We start from the raw sequence: 13110 nt of genomic DNA on the forward strand, positions 1-13110 counted from the left end.
GCTATGACTAAAAGGAGCTGATCAGAACAATTATAGAGGAGGAAAAGTTTATTTGAGGCCTCACACTTTCAAAGGTCTTAGTCTGGAGAAGGTTGGCTCCATTTCTAGGGTGTCCAGGTGAAGCAGAACATCATGGCAGAAGAGTGTAGCATAGGGAACTAGCTCACATGGTGATCAGGAAGCAGAGAGAGAGAGAGAGAGAGAGAGAGAGAGAGAGAGAGAGAGAGAGAGAGAGATCTGCACTTGCCAGATACAAATATATACCCCAAAGTTATGCCCCAATATCCCACCCCCTCCAGTCATACCCCACCTGACTTCAATTATCACATAATCCCATCAGGTGATTAACTCACTGATTGGGTTAAGGTTCTCACAACCCAGTGATTTCTCCTCTGAACCCTCTTGCATTACCTCACACATGAACTTTTGGGATACACATCCAAACCATAACAAGGTCTAAGTGCACTTATTCCTGGGCATAAGATCCAGGAGGCACTAGTGATAGGGTTATAAAGCAAAGAAGGGGGAAAACACAAAGCAAATGTCAAGTCAATCACAGTCATGGACAACTGGTACTTGGTCCTGCAGGTCTACCTGAGGATGTGAATAAGCTGGTTTACCATTCCATTTGATGGGTGGTTGTGGGAAGAAGAGACACATTTAATAATCAGTTTCTCATCTCACTGTTCAAACTTCACCCCAAGGATTTATTTGCCCCTCTTCCCAGGCTCATCAAAGAAGCTCTGAAAATAGGCTTATTTCAGGAGTGGTCCTTTGGGATACCCTCGTATGAGGTTAGAGTCTGCACAGAACCAGTTGCTAGAATGATCGTTGGGATATGTATAAAGGGTGAGGCAGAGAGAATGATACAGGGCACAAGAGGTATCAGACACAGCCCTCAACCTTACCATATTGTGGGCACAATGAAGCCACATTAGGCAGTTACCAGAACCTTGCAGCATTTTGAGCTTCAATTGGGAACTCTAGAACTTTGTGGAGAGTTGAGAAAGTTCCCCCAAGAATGCCTACTAAAAGTTCTGCGGGTGTTCCTAACTGTGAAATTCCTAACTTCTTCCGCACTGCAGATTCCCCATGTGACTCCAGAGTTGGTGATTCTTACTCTCCTTGAGAATTCAGTAGTATTGTCAGGCTCAGTGACATACACTTGTAATCCCAGTGACTTGGAAGGTTGAGGCAGGAGGATCAAAAGTTTGAGGACAGCCTCAGAAACTTAATGAAGTCCTAAACAACTTAGCAAGACCCTGTCTCAGACTAAAAAGAAAAAGAAAGGACTGGAGATATGGGTCAGTGGGTCAGTGGTTAAACACCTCTGGATTCGATTCTCAGCACCAAAAAAAAAAAAAAAAAAGAAAGAAAGAGAGAGAGAGAGAGTGAGTGAGAGTTCAGTAATATCGTGCAAAGTGGGGAGAACTGCTTGTACAGGAATGAGTGGACCTGCTCTTTCCATGCACAAACCCAGTGAACTCTGCCACCGTGCACCCCTGGGATGCTCATGTGCCTCCAGGAGAGCTGGGGAAAATGGCTCATGCATCAGTTGTGGTGCATTATTTAGAATCTGACTCCATCAGAAGCTCAGACTTGAAGGGCATCCTGACTGGCATGTCTAATTTGTCTTGCATAATTTTATTTTGGGGTGCATCTGTGTACGCGAACACGTACAAGTTAGCTTCTGTTCCCTTCTCATCCTTCTTCCCCAGATGCCTCTCCAATACCTTATTCTTACTCATGGACATGGCTTGAGGTCTTCCCCAGATTTCTCACTGGTTCCTATTTAAATAGGTGAGGCAGGTTGGGCATGGCCTCACCCCACACACTGCAGATATTGTACCTGGCTCTGGCCCTGCTGGGATCTAATTCCCTCACAAGTTATGTATCTTATCTGTAGAGTCCTAAAGACTGTATCGATCTTTCCACAGATCAAGCTGAAGAAAGTCTTTATAAATGTATACTTGTTTTAGAGGTAAACAGTGTTTGTTTCTAAACGTAGATGATCCACATTCAAAGGGAAAAAAAAGTGTATTTTAACTTAAACACTAACAGACTCCAGTTAGGTGAATGACCTTAAATGTCCCTCCGCTCAGCTGTGACGATCTCTTTGGTAACCATAGGGATAGAAAACAAGATTTCAATATTCCTCCTTTGCTGTGGAAGAATTTGGGGGCACAGACAGCTTCAGACTTAGCTTAGTTCAGTGGTTCTCAAACATAATCTCACATTGGAACCACTTGGAGGACCTGTTAGAACACCGATTGCTGGCCAGCTGGTACATATTCTAGTTGGGTAGGCCCGGAGCCTGGCCTGAGAAATTTAATTTCTAACAGGTCCCCTGACGATGCTGATGCTACTGGTCCAAGGACACACTTTGAGGAACCTGGTCTGGTAGATGAATGTAATTTCAGATTGCAGCCAGAGGATTATTTTGGTTTCTTTTCTCTAGGCCAAGTTTTGTTTCATGGTCATTTCTCTTCTTAAAGAAGGTGCTTAATATTATTGATCATTTTCAACTAGATTTTAATTGTGTACTTCTGGTATTAAGTAGATTAAACAAAACAAAACAAAACAGAATGCAGGTACTGCTTCCATATCCAAACCAGAAGAGAGTATTTTTTGAAAGAATCCCTAGTACACTGTATCAGGAGTTGGCAAACTATGGTCCATGGGTCCAACCTGGCTCATTATGTGTTTTAGCAAATTCTTGTTGGAACACAGCCATGCATATTCACCAGGGTTTTTTGTTTGCTTGTCTTTGGACTGGGGTCTTCCTAAGTTGCCCAGGCTGATCTCAAATTTTCAATCCTCCTGCCTCAGCCTCCAGAGTAGCTGAGATGACACGTGTGTACCACCACATCTGCCCAGCTACTCACCTACACTGTTATGGCTTTTCTTGAGCTGCACCAGCAGAATCAGGGAGTTGCAACAGAGACCATATGACCTGCAAAGTCTAAGTTCTTTGCTATCTGGCCCTTTACAGAAAACATTTGCTGACCCCTGCACTGAACAACTCTTGACTAATTTAGGGAAACTTTGGTCTTGAAATCCAGCAGTAAGCAACATCAGTTTATTTTAGCAGATATGAAACTTGGATTTTAACACTTTCTTCCGCCTTCTTTCAAGCCTTCTCCCCCAACATGGAAAGTGACCCAATAAGTGAAATGAAACTTGGCCCGATCAGCGATATTTAGAAAGTGGAAGGTGAAAGTGTTGACATCTGCTTGTATTTTGTTGCCCCAACTTCTCTGGCAGCATGTGACATGGTGAAAGTGTTCTGATGATCTGTCCATCTCACATTTTGTGGAAGATTGCCTGGTGTTATCTGACCTTGGTGGATTTATGACTATGAAGAAATGCAGTTTGATAGAAGATCTGCATCCTTTCCTCTAGGATGACTTTTTAGGTGAACTCTTCCTTCTTTCAGCTTTGATAATTTAAGTAATTTGAGTGTATTTGTGTACTCAATATATATATATATATATTTTATATGTGTATTGAGTACAGATGTATATATATGTATATGTATATACATGCATATTTCGTTTTCAGGTTTATGTTTAAGTTGTGATAAAATACACATAACACAAAATGTATCATTTTAACCTTTTAAAGTTTATACTTCAGTAGTGTTAGGTATATTCACATTGTGGTACAGTGGATCTCCAAAACTTTTTCATCTTGTAAAACTGAAACTCTACCCACTGAGCAACTGCCCATGAGGCCCGACTTCTTGCCTCTGGCAAATGCCATTCTCCTCTCTAACTCTATGAATTTGACTGCTTTGGTTACGCCTGTGAGTGGAATCATACAGCATTTGTCTTTTTGTAAGTCGCTTCTTTCACTTAGCATAATGTTCTCCAGGTTCATCTATATGATAGCCTGTGTCAGAATCTCCTTCCTTTTCTTTTTAGGTGCTAGGGATTGAATCATGCCAGGCAAGAGCTCTACCACTGAGCAACACCCCAGTCCTATAATTTCTTTCCTTTTAAGGACCAAATAATATTCCAAAGTATATATATGCCACTTTATTCATTCATCTTTTTAGCTATTATGAATAATGCTGCTGTGAACACGGGTATACAAATATCTGTTTGAGTCCCTGCTTTCAATACTGTTCAATACTTTCGAGTAACAAACCCAGAAGTGGAATTGCTGGATCATAGGGTAATTGTAGTTTTTAATTTTTGGAGATAGGGCATATGTGTATTTTAATCAGGTATACCCATCTCAACCTCTTTATCTCTTACCTCCTTCTTACCTCTCTGCAGTTGGTTCTGGTTCAGGGAAACTGTTGCCATGGAAGCATTACACTTGCAAGGGAATTATTGGGGGAAATGCCTGTGAAGGATAAAGATGAGGAAGAAGGACTGGTCTGGCCGGGAGAGTCTTCACACTGCGGTGTAGATCTAACTGAAGGAAAGAAAGCACTGGGTGGGCAGCCTGAGTTTGCAATTGTAATTGAGTTGCACGTAGATGATGGAGAGTCCTCGAGTCAACTTGGAGGAGTTCTGCGTCTCCCAGATGTGGGCCGGTGCTATCGTTGTCACCATTGGTGAAGGTGGCTGGGGAAAGGAGTCCTCTGCACAAATACAGGAGCAGCTCGGGCAGTCACTCAGAAGGCTGCCTGCAACGGGAGAGCCAAGTGCTTCATTTTCAAAGCCACCACTCTCTTACATGTTGCCACCAAAGATACAATGTGTGTGTGTGTGTGTGTGTGTGTGTGTGTGTGTGTGGTGATCCTGGGGATCAAACCCAGAGCCTCACATATGCTAGGCAAGCACTGTACCTATACCACGGAGCTCCATCCCCCGCCCCAAAGATATATAATTTTTTAAACAGAAAGTCAGTTAGAATTTTCTCCTCAGAGACCTCCAGTGATTTCCCTTTCCTTGCAGAGTAAAGTCCAGATGGGTTACGGTGCTCAGCCACACCACCCATTCAACTCCACAGTGCTTTCTGCACCCCGCAGAGCCTTAGGTGCCCTGCACCTTTCTCTCATGGGCTCTTCGCCCATTGGTTCCCCTTTTCTTAAATGCCCTTTGTTGCTTAGCCACCCATTGAGATCCTACTTCCTTTGAAAGTATTTCTCTACAGAGCCATAAATGAAATGAACAGCTCCTTCCTTGAAAGTGTACTTTATTTAGGAAAAATTATTGGAATTTATATACTGAATACCATGGAAAACATAAAGGTGAATTTGATAGGGATTCTACTTTGGAAGATTAACTTCGAGAGGAAAAATGATATTGCATAAACCCGATGTTAAAAGGAGAAAATAAGGGCAGTGATAGGCTAAGCACAGAAAAGATATCCTGGGAATGCAGAAGAAGGAAAGATGAGCTTCATCCCTAGGAGCTCACGCTGAGAGGTGGGCCTTAGAGGATCAGGAGGAAGTGGGTATGAGGAAATGAGGGGAGGGAGGAATTCCAGATTAAGAGAACAACAGAGATGGGGCTGCATTTCTTTAAGATAGCCTCAATGACTAGAGTTTTCAAAGTGCATTCTGGACTCATTAGTGGAGTGTAAAATAAATTTACTGTTTTTTTTTTTTTTTTTTTTTTTCAGTAGGGATTGACCCAGTGGTATTTTACCACAGAGCTACATCCCCAACCCCATTTTTCATAAATTTTAATTTTGGGACAGAGTCTCACTAAGTTGCTGAGGCTGGTTTTGAACTTGTGATCTTCCTGTCTCAGCCTCCTGAGCACACCTTTGCACCCAGCTTCAGTAGTCCTCTTAGTGGCATTAATAACAATTTAAAAAATAAAGAAGAAATGGAACTGATAGAATAGGAAGAAGTATAGTAATGCATATACCTTAATATGGTTTGTCTTAATGGTATTTTATAAAACTTATTTTATGTATATATTTACATGTATGTTTACATAGGTGTATTTATTTCTGTAACATATAAAAGTTCATTATATAAATGCATTTCTTATTGTGGGAAATGGTTGAATCTTATTTGAATTCATTGAACAATATATAACTATGGAACTTCTATCTTATGTGCTGGACACTGGTCAAAGTTCCAGAAAAAACGAACCTGACATAGTCTCTGTACTCATGAAAATTATGCTCTGTTGTAAGAATTCTTAAACTTTACCAGCATCAGAAACACTTAGAAAACTTAATAAAGCATAGATCTCCAGAGTTTCTTATTCACCTTCAGAGTTCCTTATTCACAGGTCTGGGTGACCTGGCAACTTTCATTTCTAGCAAGTTCCCAAGTAATGCTAAAGATGCTAGTAGGGAACCACATTAAATACTCATGTAGTGGGTTTCTTAAATAAACACAACTTGATATTTTGTTCAGTTGTGATAAATGTTATAAAGGAGAAGTTCAAACTAGGAGAGAGAATAAGTGGGAAACCTATTTTATACTGAATGATGGGAAGGTGTCTGAGAACCTGATACTTAGGTAGTGAGAACAGCAGTGAACCAGGGTGGGAACAGCATGCTCAGTGATCCAGAGGAGCCGAAAGTCTGGAGGATATAGGGTTTGAAAAGAGATTAGAAGCAGACACTAGATCATGTGGTATATTTAGTCCCACGGTATTCACTCTGGGATACATATCTTTCCTGGGGGTGTGTGAAGATTCTGATGGACCTGCAGACACATGTAATTTTAAGAGAATCGCCTTCTGTATGTGTTCTCCTAAAAGTGAATTGCCCGAGAGACAATACTTTGGGAGTGCTCATTTACCTTTCCTACCTCTATGTGAAAGAAAGTCATACATATCACCTAGTGAATTTTGCTAGGATATATTGTCCTAGTGTGTAAAATCCCTGGGGCAGGGGGCAAAATAAAGAATGACTCAAACTCTTGACTTTGATGGTGAAAGAATGAAAGCTTAATCATGGAATAAAAAGAAAAATCCATTCTCATGGCAATCGACCTCCAGTTTTTGATTTTCTGCTAAATTGAAGGACACTATAAGCTAAGCTGTCAGCAGATAGGACATTAAATATATATATATATATATATTTATATATATATATATATATATATATATATATAATTTTTTTTTTTTTTGCAGTGCTGGGGATTGAACCCAGGGTCTTGTGTTTGGGAGACAAGCACTCTACCAACTGAACTATATCCCCAGTTAAAAATGATTTTTGATGATGTATCACTTTGCCATTTTGGTGTGCTCTCAAATAAAGAAAGAAGACCCCATGATTGTCTGGAAGACAGGACTAGAGTCTCGAGGCTGTGAGAAGGAGGTTTATGGGGAAGAGGACATTAGCTTCAAGTGGAAGATTGGGGAAAAACCCCACTGTGGGCAAGAAGGCTGGGGCATGGGCTGCTGTCGTGTCTTAGCTCTCTTTCAACTTGAATTTTGAGAAGGAATAACCTCCTCCTTCTGCTGAACCCCCTCACTATCAATCTTTTTGCTTTTACCTTCTATCTTTCCTTCATTCTCTGCAGGTCTCTTGTATAACAAGATAGGCCCGATGACTGTAGGGTGGTGATAAACACCAGGGAACAAGATGGAGAACAGTAGTCGGGGTGGTTAAGGTGGGGAGGAGAGGTACAGTACTGGGAAATATAGCTGGAGGGTGGAAGCCACATAATTTCCCCCCTTTTACTTTTGGCCCTAAGAAGGGGGCAGGGCTGGAAGTCTGGGTGCTTTCCTGTAGGAGGGAGAGGCACTGCTGACCCAAGGGACAGAACTGCACTCCCCCAGTGCCCCTGTTAAGATGGGAAGATTTTCTCCGCAGGAGAAGGCAGATGGGGCACCAGAGAGGGATGTGCACTGAGAATCAGCAGAACTGGACTCAGTTCACCCTCAGCCACTTCTTATGTGACCTTGGGAATAACAACCAGATTCTTGATGCCCTCTTTCTTCATTCATAAAAGAAACACTTGCGGAAAGTGATCTGTACGTTTCCCTCCCCACTCCAAATGATGATCTTTAAGTTACAAAAATTGGAAATAGTTTACAAAAGCCCAGTGACTTTTGCTTTGTCTCATCGTGACAGAGAACTTTCCAGTTTGTTTTTCCAGTTTGTTGTTAAAAAACGAACAAACAAAAAAAACAACAACAAAAAAAAAAAAAAAAAAACAAAAAAGAGAGAGAGAGAGAGAAAGAAGAAAGGAAAAAGAAAAAGCCTCTTTTTTTTTTTTTTTTTTCATGGAGAAACATCAAGATTACTCTGTCCTCTAATAGTCGTCTGGGTAGAATTTTCCATCTTAGCACAAAGCGGCTCGACCTGGTTTCCACTAATCCCTTCCCTGTATTCCTCTAATTTAACAAGAGGAACTGCAAGAGTCAGACAGTGTGTGGGAAGACTGAAGAAAATAAGGAAGGTATAGAAACCACTGGAGATGGAGATAAGTTAAACATGCTGGCAAATTGTCACGGTGTATTGCTCAGGCTGAATGGCGAGGCAGTTGGGAAGGTAGTTAAGAGAGTGGCTTTAAATGCTTCATCTAATTGCAAGCAGCTGTCGATTAGTGGCGCTTTACCAACTGTTTTTAATTCACTCAGTGGTGATGAAGAGAATGAGACTTTTAAGGGAAACTGGCAGGCCCTGAGTACGCATGCGGCTGCTTACACTTTTTCCAGAGGTCAGGAGTACAGCGGCTACTAAGAGGTGCTCCAAGAAAACATCTCCGGCTTTGATGATAATGATTTTCCTAAAATGTATCAGCATCTGCTGAGCTTTTGGTGGGAGGCAAACCTCTCTATTATTTATATTCTGGAATGATTTTGGGGAATGAGTCATCCAGTAACGAGTGACTGGATGCTTCATGCCAATACAGAGGAAATTGGTGTTCAATGGGAGTATTAAAATATAGAATGAGAGTTGAGAGCGCCCTTTGAGAGTCTTCTTAGGAGCATGTCATTTCATTTTTTAAATTAGAAAATAGGAGAAATCAGAAATATTTTAACTATTCTCCAGTCATTGTAAAACCTGCTATAAATTATCTAAATTTGAGCCATTTTCTGAAAGATAAAAAGTTTGGGGTAGGCCCTTTTCATCAAGCCTAATACTTTATTTGATGTAACAACTTTTTATTTTATATTTTCTTTTTCCTAACAAGATTAGTAATCTTTCTATGTGTTTATCTTATATGCTTTCATTTCTTGTCAGGCATTTTAAGAAGTTATTTTAGTGTTTCTACAGTGCAAACTGAAGAAATCATGAACTTGACCCAAAGCAAGGCTTGTAGGAAACCAGGAAGGCCTTGTTCTAACAGTAGCTTGCCTAACTTGTCTGAAGAGATGTAAAAGGGGACCCCATCAGAAACTTTCAGGGCAAGGGGCTGGGCTTCTTCAGTTTCAGTCACCACCCACTTTATTTCCTGAATTTCAGTGTCCTGAAAGAGAAGGTAAAGTCCTAATCATGCACATGTGCAAAGATATGTCAACAAGGATTTTCTTCATAGTACTATTGATAATATCACAAAATTTAGAAGTTTCCTAAAGATTTATAATTAGTATTCACCAAATAGATTATGATGCTCATATAATATAATTTTACGAAGACACCAAAAATGTTGCAGAAGAATATGTAAGTGGCATGAGAAAATGGCGATAAGGTACTAGGCTGGAAAATGGAGGTAAAAACCAACAATTTTAACAGAGTTATGGCCATATTTATTATTATTTGTAGTACTGGGAATTAAACCCAGGGGCACTCTACCACTGAGGCACATCCTTAGTCCTTTTTGTCTTTTATTTTGAAACAGGGTCTCATGCATTGTCAGGCCTGGTCTTGAACTTCCCATCCTCCTATCTCAGCCTTTCAAGTTGCTGGGATTAGGAGTGTGTCACTGAGCCTCAAATTAACAGAGATGACTCTATCTACTTATCTATCTAGATCTACACCTGACATACTTCAAATTGTGTGTTCGTACAAAAAACAAGAGTTAAAAAAAAGAACAAAAGGGAAACTAGTGATGGGATTACAGGTGATTTTTATTTTATGATTTACCCTTTTCTCTGCATTTCTCAAAATTTCTTGTAAAGAGTACATATACTTTTTCTAACAAGGAAAAAACTCTCATATTTATAATGAATTTCCCAACATGTCATTTTTTTTTCTATCATAAAGGATTTTATCCTCATTATGCTGAAGCTAAGGAGGAGATTCACATCTAGCAAAGAAGAAAAAAAAACAATCAGGAGGGACAGCACTCAATAAACACCTAATTTTGCTTCTGATCTCGTGCCTGTTTGAAGCTCTCACACTTGTTTTGACTCTGCTGGATAAGTCAGCTCCTCTGACACAGTCACAGTTTCCACCAGCTGTTTTGGATGTTTGAGGTTGTGTTTCTGTTTTAGTGAACTTCACTGCCTAGCCCTTGAGCTAGCCTATGAACAATTGTAAAGGAAGTCTTTGAGGCAGACTCAGAGGAAAGGGGCAGATCTCATGTCACCCATGATGATTTGGAAAGGCAGACTCTTTGTGTCCTTTCTGTTTTTCTTCCAGGGCAGGTCCCTTGATGTCAGGAAGATGGGCCACTTCTTAGGTCCAGTTGTTGGGTGGAGAGTCCGTGGCCACAGCTGTGCCTTGTGAGTCTAATGAACTCCCAGGGACAAAGATGTGGTGATGAATCTGTGCTGGGTACCGCGTATAGACCCCTCTCGGGTTCTATTTCCTATTTAGTGATTCTTTTCCACCAGTTCAAGGCTCTTGGGAGTGCTCTGGCAAGAAGTTGTTTATCACTGAAAGCCACCAAAGGAGGGCTGCAGTCATCTTTGCCCAAGATCTCTGAGACTTTCCTTTGAATTAGAAACCAGGGGGTTCTCATCGCATGATGTGGCAGAATTTCTGGAAACTGATTTGGGGAAGAGGAAGCTGACTTATGTGGGAGTCACCATCTCAGTTGTCATTCTCTGGCACCCCCTCTCCCTTAATGCTTTTTCAAAGAAAAGACAAATGGCAAAGCTTCTGGTGAGAGTTGGGATTTCATTAGAAATATTCTAGAGCTGAGCATAGGTTTACCTGATTTTTGAGGATTGCTACCTATTTGAATCTAGCATTACTTTCTATGTGCTTTTCTCCTTTTGCCTCCCTTTGAAAAGTTTCATTCTATTTGGACACAGATCAATCAGACTTGATCTTGCTATTTTTCTGAGTTGTTTGCCCAAACACCTGAGTACCTACTGTGAGCCAGCTACTGCTCATGGCCACCAAGGAAACTGGTGGAGAGTGCGTAGTTCTTATACTCAGGAAGCTCACATAGGAGAGAAAGGAAAAGAGAAGTGAGGTGCGGTGTGAAGTGCTGTCTTAAAGGAATGATTTGTGAGGAAAAATTTTGATCACTGGAATTCCAGAGGGGTTGGCAGATCTGTCCATCTGGAGAGAAGCCACTAGAGAACAGTTGGTTACTTAGTCATCCTGGACCAGACCAATGCATGCTTTGGCTAGTTGAGTTCCCACTTATTTTAGGCAAGATTTTCAGTTGCAAGTGACAGAAACTCAGCTCAGGTTCTAATGTCAGGCCCTGATGGATCCAGATGATAACATCAGGAGTGTGTCTCTCTCATCTTTTGGTGGAGTTTTCTTCAATGTCAGTATCATTGTCTGACATATTCTTCCCTCTGGTGGCAATGGTCACCAGAAGTCTCAGATTTACATCCTTCTGCTTTGGCAACCCAAAAAGGGAGAGTCACTCTCCCAACAGTTTTAGTAGTATCAGCTATCATTAGACCAACTTGAGTCCCATGCCACCGTGGGCTAAATATGACACATGCTTACTGGACCCAAGTTTTAGGCCCTCCCCTGTTCTCAGGGAATGAAGTCTGTCTCACCTGAATTATAATGATGGAGAACTAGAGAATAGTAGTTGCCTCAAAAGAAAATGAGGAGCTGTTTTCAGAATGGTCATTGGGTAGACACTTCTACCACAAGGACCCCGATGTCCTTTTCTCGCAGATTTGTTTTAATCTGATGGTACTAAACTATCAGAGTGGTTCTGGTAATCTTCAACCTCAATATAGAAGGGATTTTCTGATTCCTTGTTTCCCAGAAGTTCTTTAATTCCCATGCAAGTTTCCCTGCTTCCTGCTCAGCAAAGATATCTTTCTTTCAAGGGGTTTAGGAAGAGGTGCCCCTCCTCTCCCAGAGCATTAGGCGCCTACTACATATGTTTACATGACTAATATGATGACTCAAATGTTTGGTGCAGAGGTTCTCAAGGTTGTGGTGCCCAGATCATCAGCAGTAACATCAGCACCTGGAAATTTGTTAGAAATGCAAATTTAATGGCCTCATCCCAGAACTACTGAATCAGAAACTCTGGGGGTCTAGACATCTGTGCTTTCACAAGCTCTCCAGATGATTCTGGTATATACTCAAGTTTTGAAAACACTGGTTTAGTCCAGTAAAATCTACTCTGGGAGCAGTGGTAACCCACTGAAGAGTTTTTAGCAGAGGAAGTGAAATGATTAGGTCCAATTATAGTGGGTACTTGAGAATGGATTGGGGACAAAGTAGGGTAGAGTCAAGATCACAGACAGAAAGACAAGTCAGAAAGCTGTTGTGATAATGGAATGAAGACAAGTCAGAAGTGGCCTAGGATAATAGAATTGCAGTTGGAGAGCAGTGGGTGCACTTGGGACACTGGAGTGTGGTTCAAATGTGGGCCAAGGTCAAGAGCATTCAAAAGAGGACTCCTAGGTGACCAACTTGGAAATATGAGTGAATGGAAGTGAATTCCCTGATAAGAAACATCAGAGAAGGCCAGGTCCTCTAGGAGAAAATTAGTGCAACTTTAGATAAGGTGAATTTGTAAAATGCTCAAAAGGAGATGCCTAGGATGCAGTTGCTATCCAGCTCTTGAGCTCAGACCTGAGATGTGGGTGACAGTAAATATTTGACAGTCATCAACACATGAATGACATGCCGAGGGAGCAGATGAGATCACTCAGGGAAAGTGTTTGAGAGGAGGGCTTGGTGCCCGGTGGCGCTCCAGTATTTAAAAACAGGCAGAGAAAGAGAAACCTGTGAAAGCAACTGAAGGATGGTCAGGGGAGGCAGGAGCAAAATCAGCACATGAAATGTAGTGGAGATCATGGAGGCCAAGGGAAGCAAATTTCCATACTTCCCGAAAGTGCTCAATGCTAATATTCACAGGACTGA

This window comes from Sciurus carolinensis, chromosome 7 (assembly GCF_902686445.1).
Source record: "Sciurus carolinensis chromosome 7, mSciCar1.2, whole genome shotgun sequence".
In the NCBI taxonomy this organism is placed as follows: Eukaryota; Metazoa; Chordata; class Mammalia; order Rodentia; family Sciuridae; genus Sciurus; species Sciurus carolinensis.